This window comes from Mesoplodon mirus, assembly GCF_964341445.2.
Source record: "Mesoplodon mirus genome assembly, chromosome: 16".
NCBI lineage: Eukaryota > Metazoa > Chordata > Mammalia > Artiodactyla > Ziphiidae > Mesoplodon > Mesoplodon mirus.
Genome location: NC_138992.1, coordinates 10956680 through 10980569, shown reverse-complemented (window position 1 = coordinate 10980569; position 23890 = coordinate 10956680). Strand labels below are relative to the sequence as shown.

At 39.1% G+C, this 23890-nt stretch overlaps 1 long non-coding RNA gene across 1 annotated transcript in view; it reads right to left on the bottom strand.

The window, feature by feature from the left end:
* LOC309792068 overlaps nucleotides 1-20090 on the bottom strand; it is an 83777-nt gene extending 63687 nt beyond the window's left edge. The window contains exon 1 of the long non-coding RNA XR_014291602.1: nucleotides 19898-20090. This is a non-coding gene — a long non-coding RNA (uncharacterized lncRNA). The remainder of the gene's footprint in view (nucleotides 1-19897) is intronic.
* Between the last annotated feature and the right edge of the window lie 3800 nt (nucleotides 20091-23890).

Sequence of the window (23890 nt, the reverse complement as noted above, 5' to 3'; positions counted from 1 at the left end):
TGAATAAGTGTTAACCAACCTCTTCTTTCTCCAGGTGAAAATGCCAAGTACCTACACAGATGGAGAGACCTTACTACACAGGACTCAGACCACTTTACCCTAATCCTTTCATTCAACAAATATTTGAGTTTGATCATTCTAGGTGATGCAGTCTCAGTGGAGAATCAAAGCCATCTGTAATCACTTTGAGATAGAGGAACTATACTTACCACTAATGATATTTTCACTTTTTGTCCCCTTGAACTTAACTATCACCCTTCTTCTAAAAGACCTCAAGAAAATAAGACTTAATTTTGCCAAAAGAGTGACTGAAATCCCACAAAGCATAGGTGTTCCTTAGTAAAAACTTCCTAGCTGAAATTAGTGACCACCATGATATTATTGAACTACTTTTTAGTGTCACTTTCTTGATTGCAATATGCCATCTGGCAAATACTGCATTTATTGGAATAAGCTCTACGGTCATCAAGAGTCAATTGGAGATTACTTAGAGGACTGAAACGAGAAGATGGAAAACTCCCAGAGCCACAAGGCTCTCCGCTTCTTCTCATGGGAAGAACTCTGTTAATGGCATTGGTCCGATCCTCCTTAGCTTAGTCATGAAGACTCATCACACCTTCTTTCTACTTTAACATTCAGTGATTAATTACCCCCAAGACTGTGAATGAATCAGAAAATAATACAACAGTGAATTGGGAAAGCCATCTCTCTCCTTATAGGAATCAAAGCAACAACATGAGGGGTCGGGTTGCACAGAAATGGATTTCAGATTAGTCAGAAAACTCGCTGAAATAGCCAAATTCAGAATACAGGTTACATTTCTGAAAAGAAAGAGAATAAGATTTTACAACCCATTCCTGTAATTCCCTTAACTAAGCTCATAATTAAGTCAGCTCATCAAAAATCAGAGTATACTGAATCACTTTGTTTCAGACACAGGAAAAGGAGGGATGGACAACATATTCTAGTCACTGGAAAGAAATAAACAGCATTTTTGTGTTTAAAATCCTGGTTCAGCCACTTACCAACTGTGTGACTTTGGCAAAGTACTTGACTTCTCTGGGTCTCAAGTTCCATATTTATAGAAGGTAGAAGGTGATAATAGCCACTTCACAGGGCTACGGTGAAGACTATACTATGTTATGAATGGAACATACTGCCAGTTAGCATTAGTTCCCTGGTCTTCTCTAAAATTAAATCCTTCTCTTATCCGTCAATAGGAGACAATCCAGGTTGAAAAATCGGTCTGCATATTTTGGAAAAACTGTGTAATATAATGTTCACTAAATGAATACTAGTTCCACCCATCCCTCACCCCAGGCCCCATGTAATTCATTGATTACTTCTCTGAACCTCGACTCCCTTGTCTATAAAATGGAGGCAACAGGAAGTACTTCAAAGGATTATTGTGAAGCTCTCATGAAGCAGTCCATATAAAGGACTTAACACTGACGGATGTGCTAAGTACTAAATAATATTGGGTGTTATCATGATAGAAAGTATTATGAATGTTTCTCATTCTTATCATTTATGCCTGCCTTCTCAAATATAAATATGAATGTTACTGGGAATATGAAGCAGTGGTTGCTTTTTGAAGGACCTTCCCAGTGCCAAAATTCAAATCCATGAATTCATGCTCATTTAAATGGTGGTTTATGGCCATAGCCTGGGCTGGTGCTTGACAGCCTGGCTCCCAGAATTCAAGGTACTGAACATTTTCACGTTGTAGCCCTCTGTTTGGGACTAGGGGTAAAGGGTAAAGGAAGCACACTTCCTAACCTCAAGGAAAGCACATTGTTGAAAGAAATATGCATGAAAACATAATCAAGGGCTTCCCTGGTGGCGGAGTGGTTGAGAGTCCGCCTGCCGATGCAGGGGACACGGGTTCGTTCCCCGGTCCGGGAAGATTCCACATGCCGTGCAGCAGCTGGGCCCGTGAGCCATGGCTGCTGAGACTGCGCGTCTGGAGCCTGTGCTCCGCAACGGGAGAGGCCACAACAGAGAGAGGCCCGTGTACCGCAAAAAAAATAAAAAAATATATAATCAAAATCTCCCCTTCCCTTCACACCACTTAGGAGAAAAAAAAAATAGATCCCCACTGAGAATTGTAAAAGTTCCTGCAATTGTAGGAAAAGGCTGATTTGTCTGTAGCCACGGTAACAGGTAACCACCAGAACTGCCTTTAAACCTGTTGAATTGATCAACAACTCCCCTCAGTGAACCTCCTTCTTCAAGCCATTCAAACAGTGACAGTCCCTGGCTCTGGAAAGACAGCTGACCAGGAACGGATTCACTCTAGGAAACGCACCTCTGAGAGTCAGTCAACAGCAGTTTTCCCCAAAGGACCTCCCTTATGCAGATGCCAGATCACTCATACCCCTAAAACCCCCCATCTCCGACTTCTACACTTCCCCAGCCCCCTGTGAGATCTGCCGCCTGCTCTGATCTCACTGCAGGGACACCGGGCCTCAGCAGCACAGCCCTCCCTCACTGGGAGTAGTATCATCAGTTTTGTCTTTTAATCTAAGATAATGAGTGACGGGGCCCTCATCCTTTGACTCTGCTATGCACTTTACATCAAGTTAATTCCAGACAGATTAAGATTAAAATGCATGTGAGTGCACTGTATGTATATGACCATAAGAGCATTAGGACAAAATATACACTTTAAAAAATATATAGTTTTGCCATAGCGATGGTCTTGTATTATTATTTTTTTCTGGAATGGCACCAAAGGCAGAAACTATAACAGTCAATACAGGTAGAATGTAAACTCTGTAAGGTAAACTGATACACACCATCATCACTACTCAAAACCACCACCGCCATCCAACAACAAAACTAACACCACCAACGGCTTCACTAGCACCGTTACCACCGTCGTAAACAGAACTGAAAAGCAAATAGCAGAAGGAAGGAGAAATATTTGCAACGTGTAAGATACCATAAAGACGAATGTCCCGAGTAGACAGAGAGCTCTTCAAAATCGGTAAGGAATACCCTGAGAAAACCATAATTCCAAAAGAGACATGTACCAAAATGTTCATTGCAGCTCTATTCACAATAGCCCGGAGCTGGAAACAACCTAAGTGTCCATCATCGGATGAATGGATAAAGAAGATGTGGCACATATATACAATGGAATATTACTCAGCCATAAAAAGAAACGAAACTGAGCTATTTGTAATGAGGTGGATAGACCTAGAGTCTGTCATACAGAGTGAAGTAAGTCAGAAAGAGAAAGACAGATACTGTGTGCTAACACATATATATGGAATTTAAGAAAAAAAATGTCATGAAGAACCTAGGGGTAAAACGGGAATAAAGACACAGACCTACTTGAGAATGGACTTGAGGATATGGGGAGGGGGAAGGGTAAGCTGTGACAAAGCGAAAAAGAGGCATGGACATATATACAGTACCAAACGTAAGGTAGATAGCTAGTGGGAAGCAGCCGCAGAGCACAGGGAGATCAGCTCGGTGCTTTGTGACCGCCTGGAGGGGTGGGATGGGGAGGGTGGGAGGGAGGGAGATGCATGAGGGAAGGGATGTGGGAACAGATGTATATGTATGACTGATTCACTTTGTTATAAAGCAGAAACTAATAAAAAAATCAGTAAGGAAAGACATAGGGGTAGATTTGAAAAGGTCAAAGGATACAAAAATAATCACAAAAGGAAGAAATGCAAATAGCAAGAAGGAAGAGAAGACTAAAGGACAACAGATTCGAAAGTTCAGTATTAACAGTAGTCACAGAAATGCATATTTTAGAAGATTGGCAATGCCTAATTTTTTATCAAAACTGTTGAAATGTATTTTCATATACAGCGGGTAGAAAGGTAAATTGGTCAAATCTTTTTGCAGGGCTGTTTGGCAATATGAATTAAACACTGTAAGAATATGTGATTTATATCCTACAATTCCACTTCTAGGAATTTACCGCAAGAAAAATAATCAGAGAGTAGCAAAGATATTTTTTTATTATTTCTTGCAATATTGTTTATAATAATGAAAAGTGGAAACTTTATTATATATCGATGAAAATTGTTTTAGTGCAGTATTATCCATGGAGGCAAAATGTAGACTACTCTGGAGTACCTATAAAATGAGGTAAATATTCATATATTGATATGGCGAAAATGTATACAATAGATTATTAAGTGAAAAGCGTCAGGTTGCAATATTCTAGGTATAACATGATCTCATTTTTTAAAAATACAATTTACATATGCATATTTTCATTCTCTCATTCAACAGCAAAAATTGTATCATCTATTTTGTGCAAGACACTATTCTAACCACTGACGCTAAAACATGGTCCCGAACTCATGGTGCCTACAGCTCGGTGAACACACTCTGAAGAGATGCACAGGGCACCAGAAGACTGAGCAATGGCTGTTTCAGGTCAAAAGAACTAGGAGGCCTAGTTCATTCGTTTTCTTCTGTCTTCTATTTTAAAAACAACTTTTAAATTTTTGAAAATTCTTTCTCTTTTCTTTTGAACACTTCCATATCAAAAATGAAGCCATTTTCTTTTTAGAGAAAGAGAGGAGGAACACTTTCTATAACATGAAGTCATTCAGGCTTATAATGTTTTAATATCTTCCATTGAAATTCCCTGCAACAACTTAACTAGGGCATTTCCATGTTCAATTTCCATTCCCCTCTCTTCCTCTCTCTCTTCTCCCTCCCTCGCCTCCTATTCTTTCACCTCCTCCCCTCTCCTCTGCCCTCCCTTCCACTCCTCTCCCTTCTGCTCCTTTCCTTTCATCATATCATCATCTTCTTCATATTGGTCATGAGTATCTTGCCTTTGAACTGCTTCCCAATAGGGTGCATTGCCCCTGGGCTCTAACAGCCACTGGTTTGAACAATGGAATCACAAGCTAGGGGTGATTTGTCATACCTCCCCCTTACCTAAGTAGCTGTCTTGGTGTCAAATTTGAGAAGAAAATTTCAAAACAGAGCAGCATTAACCAGGGAGCAAAGTGTATTTAATGTCATCTCCAAAAAGCATCATTTTTTAAAAGACAAGTTCCTTAAATGCCTGAAAGGGTACGATACCATCACTTAATTTGTACTAGATTTCTCCACTAAGGGGTTTTTTTTATGCCTCCCTGCTAATATACCTTCTTTTGCTTACACACACACATTTCAACCCTCAAACATGACCAAAGCTGAACAAAATCCCACTGACTTCAGACAGTTTTTGATTTCCTGAGAGTTTTATGATATGCCTTTGCCTACATATTTGAAGGGAATGTCGAATCAGTGTTACTCCAAGCAGGGTTCAGGACCTAGACTTATGCCAAATGCAAAGCACATCAGGGCAAATTGAGATACTGACTGGGAATGGTGGAGGGAGAAACTAACAAGGATATAATAGGGAGATGGGACAAAATGAGGGTAGACACAGCCACACATAGGAATAAGACTGCAAACAAACATTAACTGCTTAGAGAGAAGGACAAATCCTTGCTGTCCAGTTTCAAGCAAGCTTTGAGAGTCTGCTCTGGATGAAGAAGGCACTGATGATGTTAACAGGATTCTCTGGCCTCAGATTCATGTTCATTAGAACCCACTGCTTCTATCTATTCACTCCCATAAAGCACCACTTTTCTAGTGAAATTCAAGATGCAACAGATGTGAATAATGCTGAAATAAACATGCAGGTGCAGATAGTTCTTCAAAGTAGTGATTTCATTTCCTTTGGATATATACTCAGAAGTGGGATTGCTGGCTGCACTCCCATGTTCATAGCAGTATTCTTCCCAACAGCCAAGACATGGAAACAACCTAAGTGTCCATCAATAGCTGAATGGATAAAGAAAATGTAGTATATTTTATATACAATGGAATATTATCCAGACATGAGACAGAAGGACATCCTGTCATTTGCAGCAACATGAATGGACCTTGAGGGCATTATGCTAAGTGAAATAAGTCAGAGAGAGAAGGACATACAATGCATGATCTCATTTACATGTGGAATCATAAAAAAGCTGAATTTAAACAGAGGGTAGAATGGTGGTTGCTTAGGGGGTAGGTAGGAGAAATGGGGAGATGCTGGTCAAAGGGTACGAACTCTCAGTTATAAGATGAATAAGTTCTGGGGATCTGATGGTGACTATAGTTAACAATACTGAATTAAATACTTGAAAGATGCTAAGAGAGTCTATCTTAAATTTTCTCACCACACAAAAAAATGGTAATTATGTTAGGTGATGGATGTTTTACTGAGTGATCATTTCACAATATATGCACATATCAAATCATCACATTGTATACCTTAAACTTATACAATGTTGTATTTCAGTTGTATTTTAATAAAGCTGGAAAAAACAACTCTCTCCTAAAAAAAGTGCAATACATGAAAACTGGTACGGATCCCTGGTTTTGAGTTTCTCAGAATTTGGCATGATTTTAGGAAGTACAAGAATGCCAAGACCACATGAAATCACCTTGAATAACACAGTGAGAGCATTACTTCCCTTTCAAATCTCCTGACTGTCAAGAAGAAAGCATCATCTGGGTGCTAGGGTTATCTTACCTCTCTATTATTTGCTAATAAACATTTTTAACAAAGAGAGAATGTGCTCAAAGTTCACAGCCTTCTGGAAGAAGACATTTTCTAGTTAGAACATAATGGCTTTTCTTCATGTTATTTATATATACATAAATATTTTTATGTCAGACCTCCAGAGAATAATTCTAGTCTTCCTTTCATAGTATTTTTTCAAAATTAAGATTTTCCTTTAAATAAGTAATTGTGTTGGTGGACCTACTAATATGGCAAAACTCAGGAACATATTGTAAAAATGGGTGGATGCAGCAAAAAATGTAAAAAAGAAAAGGAAAACATTGTCCTGACCCTTTGCTCCCACCAATTTATACATCTGTCGCACTAGAACAACCTTCCTTGTTGAAAATTTGTCCCAGTATTTCTATTTCAACCTGACCACTGAAATGCTCTCATTTTCCCAACTTGTCTTGGTGACTGCATTCATTCTCAGAGTCTGCTCAGGCTCTGTGAGGAAGAGTCATGGGTCTCTTTCAGACCAATGCAGAGAGGAGCCAGTGATGCTCTTTGAGCTGTGGATGGGACTTGCAGCTAAGGAGTCTGCTTATTCCAGATGCTACAGGGCAAAGACAGAGCCTTGATCAGCTTAAATTACCAAGTGGCCATGTGGAGAAAAGCCCCCTGCTGAACTATGTAGATAAATATTTAGCCACTGAGATTTGGGGGGTTTTGGTTACTTTCAGATGTGTTGCAGGTTTTCTCCACCAGAAAGAGTATCTGAGACTGTGATTGGCATACAGAATATTTATTGGGAACTGCTGTCAGAATAAATACCTGTGGGGCAATAGAAAGAACCAGAATGGGGCAGTGAGAGAAGATGGGCTGTAGTACAGTCCCTATAGGGCTCAAATGGCTCCATGGGAAGCTCTGAAGCTTCACTGGCCTCTTATACTTGTCCCAGGTTGGAGACAGGGGGCTGGGACTTTATGACCCCAAACCAATTAGTCATTGAATGAAAGCTGCCCCAGGAGGGGGTTGTGATGTTAGGTGAGGTGACTCTGAGCCAAGGGAAATTCCTGCAGAGGACCTTGAGCTGAGAGCCATCAGCTAAGAACACTCCCAGCAGCAGGAAAAATAAGTTCTTCAGTCCTGAAAAGGGATCTGGGAAATGCATCATGGTATGCACTCCAGCAGTATAACTGGTCAATTCTGATTTCTATGGAGAGGTTGAGTAACTTCCCCAAGTCACAAAATTGTAAATGGCAGGACTGGGATTCCAACCCACATATGTCTGACTCCTAAATCTTAGTTATTATGTGTAACTGTCTACCTATCTAAACATAATCCTGAGCCTATCTTTTGTTTGGAGGCCAGTAAGTGGGGTCATTACCATTTACTAAGAAATTTTTTCTAAATGCTGTACTTATATACAAAATTGTGAGACAGGAGTAGGTTCCTTATCATGCAGAAGGCACCCCAGGCTTAGAGAAGACAAGTTACTTGTCCCGGTTAAACATTAACTTAATGAGACATGGACCCTGATGTGCTTTACTCTAAGATCCATATTCTATTTCTAAAGACTTCTGGCCAACCAAAACCTTACAAGGAAAACTAAATAAAAATCTTCCTCGATTTACAGTGGGGTCACATCCCGATAAACCCATCATAAGTTGAAAATATCCTAGGTCAAAGGACATTTAATGCACCTAACCTACCAGACATCATAGCTTAGCCTAGCCTACCTTAAATGTGCTCACAGCACCTGTGTTAGCCTACAATTGGGCAAAACTATAACACAAGTGTTGAATATCTCATGTAATTGATCAAATACTGTGCCAAAAGTGAAAAACAGAATGGTTGCCTGGGTACAGGATGGTTGTTAGTGTATCAGCTATTTACCCTCATGGATCATGGAGCTGACTGGGAGATGCAGCTCACTGCCACCGCCCAGCATCACTTGAGTATAAGAGAGCATATTGCTAGCCCGGTGGTGGGGGGAAGAAGGGGGCGAGGTACATCAAGTTTCAAAATCTGAAATACGGTTTCTACTGAATGGGTATCACTTTCACATCATCATCAAGTCAAAAAACCCTAAGTCAAACCACCCTAAGTTGGAAGACGTCTGTGGTCAAAAGAGTCTGGGCACGGGCAGCGTGATCTTCTCCATTACTGCTGGCTTTTGTTTAGAAAGAGCTGTTCATTCTAGAAGCTTCATAACTAAGACTTTCCCAGACCACACTTTTCTTTATGATTGTACATGTTGCCATGCCTAATTCCCTGCTGACATTCTGGAGAATAGCTTTCCTTCAGTAGTGTACCTGATAAGGGATAGAGATCAAGGTACCTGGTCCACAGTCCTGGTCCTACTATATCTGATAAACTTGTACAATTAACCTTTCTTGACCCCAAAGCTAAGGGAGCTGGACACTATATAAGGGTTCTAAATGATATTTTCTTACTCAGATTCAATTCATCGGGCATTTATAGAGCCTGTACTATGTGCCAAGTACTGGACTGGGTCATATACATTATGCTGAAGACTTTTTAAACTCGACCCCTCAGGAAATTCTCTCCATTTGAAGTAGAGTTCAGCAATGACTGAGGTTTAAGACAAGGCCATGTACTCAAAAAAAGTGAAAAAGGCATATCTGGTTCATCTGGCAACAGTCTTGGGGAAAAGCTTTAAATATGGATATCTGTAGCATTACCTAGGGAAATAGCCCATAGAATAACAGTGCTTATTAAAATATTTTAATTCATTCATACATTCATCCTCCAAGTATGCATCAGGGACTGCACAGACTACCAGAGATACAGAAATAAATAAAACAGCCTATGACCTTGAGGATTAACAGAGTGGAAGCTGCAATTTATAAGAACAGAGGGAGACACATGTAAATCATAAGATAAATAACATTTGTAATGATAATATCATAAGTACAATTTGAGTTCTTGATATATTTCAGTTACTTCATTACCTGACTAGATTATAAACGATGAGAAATAATATTATTACAGTTTCTGTTGTGTTCCATATCTTTTACTTTGGCATTTGAAAACACACAATAATTATTTGTTCAATGAGTATACGTGATCTCATTTAATCCATTTTATAGCTGACGAAACTGTACAGTAAGTGGCAGTACTATTGGTGAAACTCAGGTATTTCTGTTGTTAACAATCTTTTTTTTTAAACATCTTTATTGGAGTATAATTGCTTTACAATGTACTGTTAGTTTCTGCTGTATCATAAAGTGAATCAGCTATACGTATACACATATCCCCATATCTCCTCCCTCTTGCGTCTCCTTCCCATCCTCCCTATCCCACCATTCTAGGTAGTCACAAAGCACCGAGCTGATCTCCCTGTGCTATGCGGCTGCTTCCCATTAGCTATCTATTTTACATTTGGTAGTGTATATGTGTCCATGCCACTCTCTCACTTCATCCCAGCTTACCCTTCCCCCACCCCATGTCCTCAAGTCCATTCTCTAGTAGGTCTCCATCTTTATTCCCGTCTTGCCCCTAGGTTCTTCATGACCATTTTTTTGGTTTGTTTTTTAGATTCCATATATATGTGTTAGCATATGGCATTTGTTTTTCTCTTTCTGACTTACTTCACTCTATATGACAGACTCTAGGTCCATCCACCTCACTACAAATAATTCAATTTCATTTCTTTTTATGGCTGAGTAATATTCCATTGTGTATATGTACCATATCTTCTTTATCCATTCATCTGTAGATGGACACTTAGGTTCCTTCCATGTCCTGGTTATTGTAAATAGTGCTGCAATGAACATTGCGGGGCACGTGTCTTTTTGAATTACGGTTTTCTCTAGGTATGCCCAGTAGTGGGATTGCTGAGTCATATGGTAATCCTATTTTTAGTTTTTTAAGGAACCTCCATACTGTTCTCCATAGTGGCTGTATCAATTTACATTCCTACCAACAGTGCAAGAGGGTTCCCTTTTCTCCACACCCTCTCCAGCATTTATTGTTTGTAGACTTTTTGATGGCGGCCATACTGACCAGTGTGAGATGATACCTCATTGTACTTTTGATTTGCATTTCTCTAATGATTAGTGATGTTAAGCATCCTTTCATGTGTTTGTTGGCAATCTGTATATCTTCTTTGGAGAAATGTCTGTTTAGGTCTTCCGCCCATTTTGGGATTGGGTTGTTTTCTTTGATATTGAGCTGCATAAGCTGCTTGTTTATTTTGGAGATTAATCCTTTGTCAGTTGCTCCATGTGTGAATATTTTCTCCCATTCTAAGGGTTATCTTCTCGTCTTGTTTTATGTTTTCCTTTGCTGTGCAAAAGCTTTGAAGTTTCATTAGGTCCCATTTGTTTATTTTTGTTTTTATTTACATTTCTCTAGGAGGTGGGTAAAAAGGATCTTGCTGTGATTTATGTCATAGAGTGTTCTGCCTATGTTTTCCTCTAAGAGTTTGATAGTTTCTGGCCTTACATTTAGGTCTTTAATCCACTTTGAGTTTATTTTTGTGTATGGTGTTAGGGGGTGTTCTAATTTCATTCTTTTACATGTAGCTGTCCAGTTTTCCCAGCACCACTTATTGAAGAGGCTGTCTTTTCTCCATTATATATTCTTGCATCCTTTATCAAAGATAAGGTGACCATATGTGCATGGGTTTATCTCTGGGCTTTCTATCCTGTTCCACTGATCTCTATTTCTGTTTTTGTGCCAGTACCATACACCTTGATTCTCATAGCTTTGTAGTATAGTCTGAAGTCTGGGAGCCTGATTCCTCCAGGTCCGTATTTCTTTCTCAAGTTTGCTTTGGCTATTCGGGGTCTTTTGTGTTTCCGTAAAATTTTTCTGTGAAATTTTTTGTTCTAGCTCTGTGAAAAATGCCATTGGTAGTTTGATTGGGATTGCATTGAATCTGTAGATTGCTTTGGTCATTTTCACAATGTTGATTCTTCCAACCCAAGAACATGGTATATCTATCTGTTTGTATCATCTTTATTTTCTTTCATCAGTGTCTTATAGTTTTCTGCATACAGGTCTTTTGTCTCCTTAGGCAGGTTTATTCCTAGGTACTTTATTCTTTTTGTTGCAGTGGTAAATGGGAGTGTTTCCTTAATTTCTCTTTCAGATTTTTCATCATTAGTGTATAGGAATGCAAGAGATTTCTGTGCATTAATTTTGCATCCTGCAGCTTTACCAAATTCATTGATTAGCTCTAGTAGTTTTCTGGTAGCATCTTTAGGATTCTCTATGTATAGTATCATGTCATCTGCAAACACTGACAGCTTTGCTTCTTCTTTTCCAATTTGGATTCCTTTTATTTCTTTTTCTTCTCTGATTTCTGTGGCTAAAAATTCCAAAATTATGTTGAATAATAGTGGTGAGAGTGGCAACCTTTTCTTGTTCCTGATCTTAGTGGAAATGGTTTCAGTTTTTCACCATTGAGAACAATGTTGGCTGTGGGTTTGTCATATATGGCCTTTATTATGTTGAGGTAAGTTCCCTCTATGCCTACTTTCTAGAGGGTTTTTATCATAAATGGGTGTTGAATTTTGTCAAAAGCTTTTTCTGCATCTATTGAGATGATCATATGGTTTTTATCCTTCAGTTTGTTAGTATGGTGTATCACATTAATTGATTTGTGTATATTGAAGAATCCTTGCATTCCTGGGATAAACCCCACTTGATCATGGTGTATGATCCTTTTAATGTGCTGTTAGATTCTGTTTGCTAGTATTCTGTTGAGGCTATTTGCATCTATGTTCACCAGTGATAGTGGCCTGTAGTTTTCTTTCCTTGTGACATCTTTGTCTGGTTTTGGGATCAGGGTGATGGTGGCCTTGTAGAATGACTTTGGGAGTGTTCCTCCCTTGCTATATTTTGGAAGAGTTTGAGAAGGATAGATGTTAGCTCTTCTCTAAATGTTTGATAGAATTTGCCTGTGAAGTCATCTGGTCTTGAGTTTTTGTTTGTTGGAAGATTTTTAATCACAGTTTCAATTTCAGTGCTTGTGATTGGTCTGTTTATATTTTCTATTTCTTCTTGGTTCAGTCTCAGATGTTGTGCTTTTCTAAGAATTTGTCTATTTCTTCCAGGTTGTCCATTTTATTGGTATATAGTTGCTTGTAGTCATCTCTCATGATCCTTTTTATTTCTGCAGTGTCAGTTGTTACTTCTACTTTTTCATTTCTAATTCTATTGATTTGAGTCTTCTCCCTTTTTTTCTTGATGATTCTGGCTAGTAGTTTATCAGTTTTGTTTATCTTCTCAAAGAACCAGCTTTTAGTTTTATTGATCTTTGCTATCGTTTCCTTCATTTCTTTCTCATTTATTTCTGATCTGATCTTTATGATTTATTTCCTTCTGCTAACTTTGGGTTTTTTTGGTTCTTCTTTCTCTAATTGCTTTAGCTGTAAAATTACATTGTTTATTTGAGATGTTTCTTGTTTCTTAAGGTAGGATTGTATTACTATAAACTTCCCTCTTAGAACTGCTTTCACTGCATCCCATAGGTTTTGGGTCATCGTGTTTTCAGAGTCATTTTTTTCTAAGTATTTTTTTTATTTCCTCTTTGATTTCTTCAGTGATCTCTTGGTTATTTAGTAGTGTATTGTTTAGCCTCCATGTGTTTGTATTTTTTTTTTTTACAGATTTTTTCCTGTAATTGATATCTAGTCTCATAGCTTTGTGGTCACAAAAGATACTTGATACAATTTCAATTTTCTTAAATTTACCAAGGCTTGATTTGTGACCCAAGATATGATCTATTCTGGAGAAAGTTCCATGAGCCCTTGAGAAGAAAGTATATTCTGTTGTTTTTGGATGGAAATGTCCTATAAGTATCAATGAAGTCCATCTTGTTTAACGTGTCATTTAAAGCCTGTGTTTCCTTATTTATTTTCATTTTGGTTGATCTGTCCATTGGTGAAAGTGGGGTGTTACAGTCCCCTACTATGACTGTGTTACTGTCAATTTCCCCTTTTATGGCTGTTGGCATTTGTCTTATGTATTGAGGTGCTCCTTTTTTGGGTGCTTAAATATTTACAATTGTTATATCTTCTTCTTGGATTGATCCCTTATTCATTATGTAGTGTCCTTCCTTGTCTCTTGTAATAGTCTTTAAAGTCTATTTTGTCTGATATGAGGATTGCTACTCCAGCTTTCTTTTGATTTCCATTTGCATGGAACATCTTTTTCCAACCCCTCACTTTCAGTCTGTATGTGTCCCTAGGTCTGAAGTGGGTCTCTTGTAGACAGCATATATACAGGTCTTGTTTTTGTATCCATTCAGCCAGTCTTTGTCTTTTGGAGTATTTAATCCATTTACATTTAAGGTAATTATTGATGTGTATTTTCCTATTACCATTTTCTTAATTGTTTTGGGTTTGTTTTTGTAGGTCTTTTCCTTCTCTTGTGTTTCTAGAGAAGTTCCTTTAGCATTCATTGTAAAGCTGGTTTGGTGGTGCTGAATTCTCTTAGCTTTTGCATGTCTGCAAAGACTTTAATTGCTCCATCGAATCTGAATGAGATCCTTGCTAGGTAGAGTCATCTTGGATGTAGGTTTTTCCCTTTCATCACTTTAAATATGTCCTGCCACTCCCTTCTGGCTTGCAGAGTTTCTGCTGAAAGATTAGCTATTAACCTTATGGGGATTCCCTTGTATGTTATTTGTTGCTTTTCCCTTTAATATTTTTTCTTTGTATTTACTTTTTGATAGTGTGATTAATATGTGTCTTGGCATGTTTCCCCTTGGATTTATCCTGTATGGGACTCTTCATTCTTCCTGGACTTGATTGACTGTTTCCTTTCCCACGTTAGGGAGGTTTTCAACCATAATCTCTTCAAATATTTTCTCAGTCCCTTTCTTTTTCTCTTCTTCTTCTGGGACCCCTATAATTCGAATGTTGGTGCATTTAATGTTGTCCCAGAGGTCTCTTCAACTGTCCTCAATTTCTTTCATTCTTTTTTCTTTATTCTGCTCTGTGGTAGTTATTTCCACTATTTTATCTTCCAGGTCACTTACCCGTTCTTCTGCCTCAGTTATTCTGCTATTGATTCCTTCTAGAGAATTTTTAATTTCATTTATTGTGTTGTTCATCATTGTTTGTTTGCCTTTATTTCTTCTAGGTCCTTTTTTAACAAACTTCTAACTTCTCTTTACTAATTTCCTATCAATATATACAAGGTGTACCAAGTGAGGAAAATTCATAAACATCTGACTGTATTTCCACTGGACCATGAATTATATGACGTCAAGAGGTATGTCTGTCTTGTTTATCAGAATATTCTGTAGTGTGCCAAGTGTACATACACACACACACAGAGTCTTTCCATTTTGCAGTTTGAACCCGACATGCGTCTCCTTCCAAGAATATATTTTATCTCTATTAGTATTGGTCTGCTCCATTAGTTTGCTCAGGCTACCTTAAAAATAACCATAGACTGGGTGACAAGCAACTGAAATCTATTTTCTCAAAGTTCTGGATACTGCAAGTCCAAGATCAAGGTGTCAGGAGCGTTAATGGCTGGTGAGAGCTCTCTCCCTAGTTTGCAGATGGCCACCTTCTTCTTACCATGCCCCCACAAAGGCTTTCCTTTATCCAGGCTCATGGAGAGAGCAAACTCTCGTCTTCTTATATGGCCACTATTTCTGTCTAATTAGGACCCCACCCTTATGACATCATTTAGCCTTAATTACTCTCTAAAAACCCTATCTTCAAATACAATCACGTTAAGAGTTTGGGCTTCAACATATAAATTTGGGGAGACACATTCAGTTCATAGCATCTCTTATTCTTGATCTCTTTGCAGGACTTTCTTAGACCAAACCCCACCAGATATCAGAGGCAAAGAACCCCATTCACATAGCCCATACAGAAGAATGTTTAGGCTCAGAGCAGGTGAAAAGGGTGGAGACTATATCTGGAGAAGCCAGAAGACTTCCACTGCAGTAGGTTGAAAGGATAAGTAAGTGAAAAATGTGAATTAATAGAATAAATAACATTGTAAAATGTTATGGAGAGTCGGGAGGTATAAGAGCACATTCGGGGCAGAGGAGTTATGAGCAATAAAGTTGACGTCACCAGGGACTAGATGTGGGAAGATTTTGTATGCTATGCAAAGGATTTTGGACTTTGTTTATCCAAAAGGCATGAGAGAAAACACAGAAAAAGAGGACAGAATTAAGGAAAAATGATGAGTTCTATTTTGGACATAATTAAGATTAAGAGCCCTGTGGAGTATTCAAGTGCAAACACCCAGTTTGGAGTTCAAGAGAGAGAGGAAAGATGGATAGGATATTTGGAACTCATCATTGTACAGTGTGGGCTTGGAAAAGATTTCCCAAAGATAGTGTACAGAATGAAATTTGAATTTAATACCTAAAACTTATATTGTAATTATATAATTTTGGAGCAAATAGAGTTGGTAAAATATGAAGATTAATATATGGAGATAGCTAAAAAGATCTGCACTTTTCACAATTAGTTGGAAGAATTAAAGCAAAGTTTAAGGGAGATGATTTGACATAACTTGAATTACTCTTTTTTATCCAAGTAATATATATTAGAAGACATATTATGAGTCAGGTACTATGCCAAATGCTATAAATACAAACTTTTGGACTATTCTCAATGATATTACAGCTTAGCCGCAGAAATAACAAAACAGGCAGAAAACTCTAATATTGAGCTAGTGATAACAAAATGTTTGGGGAAGAAACTTTCCTTAAATTCACTTGCTGATGGAGGAAGTAGGCATGAGCAAAGGACAAAAAACTTAAAATTGACCCATCTTGAAAGAAAAGTAGTATCAGTTCAATTGACAACTGTCCACAGGCTTGACCTCATTACAGGAACTAAAGGAGAACACCATTATAAAGCCCTGGTGTGGCATGAAACTTTGACTTGTGACAGAGGCAGAAATAGAAAGCCCTTGACCATTAGCTGATGCTGTCATTTTAGCCCCTAACTGAATCATTTGGTTTTAATAATGCTATCAACCCTTGTAAAAAAGAAATACATCAACTTTCTCACCCAACCATGATGGATAACTGGGACCAGACTTACCCTCCTACCCTAAATAACAAACAAACAAACAAAAACCGGAAAATATGTGAAGCGAGTATCTTCCAACATTTTACACTGGACTGTGATCCCTATGAGGAGGGAAACAAAATATATGAGCCCTACAATTGCCCTAAATTTCTACTTGGATGTACTTTCCAGACTGCAGTGTAAGGAAGGATACCCAAAGAGAGTATGGCATTCTCACTGAATTGAAGAGACTGATATTGGAGTTCAAAGAGGGTAGCATGGCTGAAATTAGTAAAACAGGTAACTAGAGAGGTGGAAAAGAATTTTTTAAGCATCAGACATGTCTGTAAAGGCTCTTTCAAGTCTATTACTAAGCACAAAAGCATGTGTGTGTGTCCAGTAAGGTTCCAAGAAGCCAGACAAAGAATGACTAGGGAACTGTAAGCTGAATAATGTCACACAAGGATAGGATATGCTCAGGTTCTAACCAGTCATAATGGAGAGTTCTCCAGGAAAACCAGGAGCATTAGGAAATATTACAGAAGGATCTATTTAGTAGCACTGAATAAAGGGCATTTTATAATGAAACTTAAAAACAAGGTATAAAAGGATCAAGTTGATCCCCAAGTAACTTACCCACCTGGCAGAACATAATTAAACACTCTTTAAAAGAAGACAACAAAAAATTCAGTGCTCAAGACCACAAAAAATATGATATTCAGTATCCAAAAATTGTCAGACATGCCAAGAAGCAGGAAAAAGGACCCATATTTTAAAAAAAATCAGTAGAGACAGACCCAGAAAAGACAGATGATAGAATTAACAACAAAGAACCTTAAGTAACCACTTAAATACACTCAATATGCACAAGGATTTGAAAAATATAAACACAATGAAGAAAAAATGGAAGATATAAAAGCAAAAAGTGAAACTTTGGAAAATGAAAAAGGTAACATTTGGAAAGCAAATTTCACTGAATGAGATGGCAAATTAGACACTGAAGAACAAAATGTCAGTTAAATTGATGATACAGCCACATACTATTCATAATGTAATACAGAGAAAAAAATTATTGAAAAAAAAAAATCAACAGGGCTTCAGCTATTTGTGGGAGAATATAAAACACCATAGCATAATATACAAGAGCATGAGGGTACGGAACAGATAAAGCACTTGAGAAAAAAATGGCTGAACTTTTTTCAAATTTGTTTAAAAATCTAAAACCAGATTTAAGAAGGTCTGCAATGGGACTTCCCTGGTGTTGCAGTGGTTAAGAATCTGCCTGCCAATGCAGGGGACATGCGTTCAAGCCCTGGTCCGGGAAGATCCCACATGCCGTGGAGCAACTAAGCCCATGCACCACAACTACTGAGCATGCACTGTAGAGCCCACGAGCCATGACTACTGAAGCCTGTGTGCTCTAGGGCCCACGTGCTGCAACTACTGAGCCCACGTCCTGCAACTACTGAAGCCCGCACACCTAGAGCCCGTGCTCCGCAACAAGAAAAGCCACTGCAATGAGAAGCTTCTGCACCGCAATGAAGAGTAGCCCCCACTCAACACAACTAGAGAAAGCCTGCATGCAGCAATGAAGACCCAACACAGCCATAAATAATACATACATACATACATACATAAATAAAAAGGAGGTCTGCAATTGCCAAGACAGACAATAAAAGGAAAATGATACCATGACAAACCATAACCAAATTGTAAAAACCAGTAATATAATCTCAAAATCTTCTATAGAAAAAAAAGTTATTATTTACAGAGGAACAGAGATAAGAAAAAGAGATGAGAATGGTTAACGCCATGTAAACCACAGAAAATGGCTTACAGCCTTTCAAGTGCTGAAAGAAAAACACAGGCAACCAGTAGTTCTATAACCAGAAAAAACGCTTTTGAAAACTTAGGTAGAAATAAAGACATTTTTAGAGAAACAAAGCCTGCAAGAGTTTATTGCTAACAGATGTGGCCTACAAAAAATAAAAATTAAAGGAATTAAAGGAAGAATGGAAATGATACCAAAAGGAAAGCTGAATCAACACATCAGAATGTAGAGTGCTAAATGTGGTAAATATATGGGTAAATATAAATGACAATTTTCTAAATTTTTTAAGTTTATTGTGGTAAGAATAGTTAACATGAAATCTACCATCTCAACAAAATTTTTTAAAAGAATATACACTTTCACCATGATGTTCTTAGCCATAAAAGAAGTCTCAAATTTTAAACAACTGAAATAAAGCTGAGCATGCTCTCTGACCATAACAGAATTAAAATTGAAATTACCAGCAGGTTGAAAGATAACTCCAAATTCCCTACATGTTTATGAAATCAACAGTGCATTACTAAATAAACCATGGATTGAAGAGGCAATAAGATGGGAAATTATAAGATATTTTAAACTGGATGAAAATTAAAACGTATCAATTTTTGAGATGTGGCTAAAGCAGGAAAAGAAAGCACTAAAGTCAATTATCTAAATTCACACATTGAAAAGCTGGATATAGAAGAGCAAATTAAACCCAAAGTATGCGAAAAGGAAGGAAATAAATAGTGTGCAATATGCGTAGTGACAGAAAGGAGATCAGTAGTTGCTTGGGCTGGAAGTTGAGGGTCATTGATCACAAAGGGACAGCAGAGAGCAGTTTAGGCTGTGAGAATTTTTCCCTGTTTTGATTACATGAAGGTATAGAATTATCAGAAGTCATTGAACTTTACACTTGAACTGAGTGTTTTATTGTATGTAAATTCTGCCCCATTAAATTTGATTTAAAATTTTTTAACAAGTGCATTCAACATTTAATGACGATCCAGTGTCAAGCATGGAAGATGGAAATATAAATTAATGAAGATGGCGATTCTGATTATCTGGCAGCTACCATAGGCCAGATAAACACCTATTTTCCAAACGCTGACCTAAGCCAGTTTGGATAGAATATATAACACATTTGTCACACACACACAAACTGAGTGGTAGGTATAATCACCCCCACTTTCCAAACAAAGAAACTAAGACTCAAAAGTTTAATTAACCGACCCACAGTCATACAGATATTAAGGAAAGGAGCAGAGATTGAAATCCGAGTCCACGTGAGTTGACCACCCAGGAACAGAGTGTTGGGGGCCAGATACATCATTGCCCACCATGGTTTGTGTGTTAACACAAGCAAGATTTCGTCCCTAAAATGTGTTTCCATTTGGTGAATTTAGCACTCATCTCTTGTTTTGACTTACTTTCATTTGATTCATTCCAGTGACTACATTCAGGTGTGTGCTTTTTTGTAAGGCTTTGCATGTTTAGTTTTTCATACACCACCTCCCCTCTTTCATTTTTACCACTCACCTTTGATACTCAGTTATCGGAGTATTTTGTGCCCTCTACCTGGCCTCTCGGAGCATGCGCAAGGGAGAGCGTTCCATACAGTGGAGCCTCCTTTTCTTCTCCATCGAGGTTCAGCCTTTCCCAACGCGGCAGGTAGAATGCTGCAGGCAACCGGCCAGGCTGCACACACCATCTGTTTAAGGGATGGAAAGAGATGCAGTGCTCCGAAACATGCCCGCAGCCTTTATGCATTTTACAACATATGTGCCAGCAAAGTGTCCCGCTGGCTGCATTATTCCAGAGCCTGGGTGTCCAGGGCAAAGTGAGACAATGCTGCAGCAAGGAGGGTGTGTACGTCCGTGTGTGTCGGCCTAGTAGCAGCTGCAATAATGATTTCCCATCTGAAATAAAGGTCTGCCTTAAGTTGATAATGAGTCATAAGAGACATGCTTATGCTTGCTGCTGTTTACCCCCCTCTTCCTTCAGAAAGAATGGATTTCACACCTGCAAGACCATCTTTCCCAAATGCAAAGGTTTGGAAACCTGCTCACCCACTTTAAAGGCTGTATATGGATTTGAGAGCTGGCTCTATTGCCACTCAGAGGTTGAGAGATGGTGGGTAATTCACTCATCTCTTCTCGGCTTCATTTTCTTTAGTGGCAAGTGGAGGAAAAGACAACAGCATCACAGGCAGGGGACGAAAATCCAATGAGATAATGCATTCAAAAACCTTTTTACATAAGCTATAAAAGACTGGAACATAATATGTAATTATTGCTCTTGTTAAATATCTCACTGTTCAGACCCTTCCCCTTACTAAATACCCTTGCTTTCTATTCAAGGGAAAAGCTCTTGCAGATCACATCATAAAAACCATAAAAATGTGCTAGAAGGAACTCAGAATCCAAAACTTAGTATTTTCACATGGGAAACTGAAGTCCAAGAAAGGGAAATGTTTTGCCCATAATTCTGAACTTAGTTACTCTCACCTGGTCTGAGATTTGACATTTGTTTGGATTCTAGGGCCTTGTGTGATCAATTAATAATATTATTGTCAAGACACGTCTATACAATAGTTCCCAATTCTGTGTTTCCTACGCCATTGTTTAGAATTTTCCACAAGGCACACTTCTTTCCAGACAAAACATCTTGTACACACAGAGCATAATATCAATATTTTGCAGGTTTAAGATCATCCAAATTCCAGCACTAAAAACCGAATCATGAAATGTCAGGGTTGGAAGTAACTTAGTCATTTTATCTGTACTTTATGTTTCTTTGTTTGCTGGATACCCAGAACTCTGGAATTTCTGGTCCATACTTTCTAAGATCCATTCCAAGAGGTACCCAAGTGATGGCTGTTTGTGGGACTGGACTGGGGTCCACATCTTTCGAGCAAAGCCTCTTACTGATGGTGGGTCAAGAAGTAATGTGGTTCCCAGGAGCCAACTCTTCCCAGGCCACCACCTTCCAGCACAAAAATCCAAGGCTCTGAGAGTTCTAAATCCAAACCTGGCCTTCCACACTGTTATGACATTATATTTGTCAAGCCAGGAGGATAGATTTGAAAGTTTATTAGCTTGATTTGTAACCCTTAAATATTTAGACACATGGCATGTGGGTCGCTATTTGTACTCTTGTCCTGGGCCCTGCAAATGTTCGGGGCAGGCATGCTGAAAGCTGTACTTGAAGATTGTTTGCTTGAAATGAATAGCTATGTTTTCCAAACCATAACCCCATAAAACTAGTCTAAGAGATGCTAAAAGTTGCTCCATTAAAACAAAAAGACTGGTGATAAGTAAATGAATAGAGATCACACTGCTGCCTATGATATACTTAGCTCTCTCTTGCTGGCTATAATTACCACTATTATTACCATTTTAGTAGTAGGGACTGTAGCACTGCCATTATTTGCCAACCTTCCTAGTATATATTACTGCTTTAAATTATTGTTTGTCTTTGGGTTTGTTATCCGTCACTCCACTAAAATATAAGTTCTATGAGAGGGTGAGCCTTATGTGGCTTAATCTCGTTTCCTCAATGACTAGAACAGTATTTAACACACAGTAAGCATTAGATGAACACTTTTTAAAATTCCATCAGATAGCTGATTTTAGAATACACTCACGGTAAGAGACCTCAAAGATTGATACACACCAGATTGTTTTTACCCATGACTGGGCAGGGTAGAGTTGCAGCCCCAATCATGCACTACATCATTGCCTACCCTCCTTCCTCAGGCACAGCCATGAGGAAAAAACTAATGCAATTTTAAAAAAAAATCAATAAAACAGGGTCATTTTCTAAGTTGATGTCTTGCAGGCTACCTGCAGGATGTCAGTCAGGATTCCAAGGAGAAAGTAGACAATGCTCAAATAAGATTGGGAAGTGCTGTATCATCTTGTTGTCCTTCAGTGGGAGGTCTGACTGATATCCCCATTTCAAAGAGCAGCAAGCAGAGACTCAGAGAGGTTCATTAATCGACTCCAAGTCACACAGCCAGTAAGAGATGAAATGGGCTTTGAATCAGGAGACTTCAACTCCTCCTGAGCCTGAAATTTTACCGCTAAACTTTCCAAGTATAATACGAATTGGATAGTGTCTCTTTCGTTAACGGAGCAGATCAGTAGTTCAAGATGTTTCCCAAAGAACAGCAAAACTTCATGACTTCTACTCGTTCCACCACTTAAACCTTGAGAAACCTTGGCTTAGTAGTGAAAGCCTGGTATTAGCGGAAAACTTACCTCATCCATACCACCAAATCACTTCCAGCTGTCCTCAAACCAATGCTTTTATCAGGCAGTAACCATGACCTTCTGATATCTTTCAGGAAACACCTATGTCAAGATATATCTCTGTGTCCCTAACAGTGTGGCTCGTACATAGCAAGGGCTCAATTCACATCGAATAAAGGAATTAAAAAATAGATTTGGGCTTCCCTGGTGGCGCAGTGGTTGAGAATCTGCCTGCCAATTCAGGGGAAACGGGTTCGAGCCCCGGTCTGGGAGGATCCCACATGCCGCGGAGCAACTGGGCCCGTGAGCCACGGCTACTGAGCCTGCGGGTCTGCAGTCTGTGCCCCGCAACGAGAGGCCGCGACAGTGAGAGGCCCACGTACCGTGATAAAGGGTGGCCCCCACTCGCCGCAACTAAAGAAAGCCCTCCCACAGAAACGAAGACGCAACACACCCAAAAGTTAATTATTTTTTTTAAATGGATTAATGAATTACTAAAGAAAAGCACTGGGGGGTTTCCTTGGTGGCGTAATTAATGAATTACTAAAAAAAAGCACTAGGGGGTTTCCTTGGTGGCGCAGTGGTGGAGAGTCCGCCTGCCGATGCAGGGGACGCGGGTTTGTGCCCCGGTCACACATGCCGCGGAGCGGCTGAGCCCGTGAGTCATGGCCGCTGAACCTGCGCGTCCGGAGCCTGTGCTCCGCAACGGGAGAGGCTGCAACAGTGAGAGGCCCGCGTACCGCAAAAAAAAAAAAAAAAAAAAAAAAGAAAGAAAGAAAGAAAAGCACTGGGGAATTCCCTGGCAGTTCAGTGGCTAGGACTCGGTGCTTTCACTGCTGTGGCCCAGGTTCAATCCGTGGTTGGGGAACTAAGATCCCGCAAGCCGCATGGCGGACCGAAAGAAAAAAAGAAAGAAAAAGGAAAAGCACTGGAGCTAGGTTTTAACCTTACCTCTACAACTTACTACTGGTACACTTTTAAACTTCTTAACCACTTGTAGCTTCCATTCTTCCGACAGAGATAATGTTACTGAACCAGGCTCCTTTGCCCGAACCACAGCAAGCCAAATGCTGAGACGCCGAGGTTTGCAGCAGAGAGGGGTTTTATTCGCGAGGCAGCCAATCAAGAGACTAGGAGAACTAGTCTCAGATCCACTTACCTGAAGGCAAGCGGCTTGGGGTATTTATAGGATAAGGAATCATGAAGCAGGACGGTCCAAGGCGTGGGGGGCACGGGGAAATGCAGCTGGGAAAAGGTGCGGTAATTGTTGTTCTCTAAC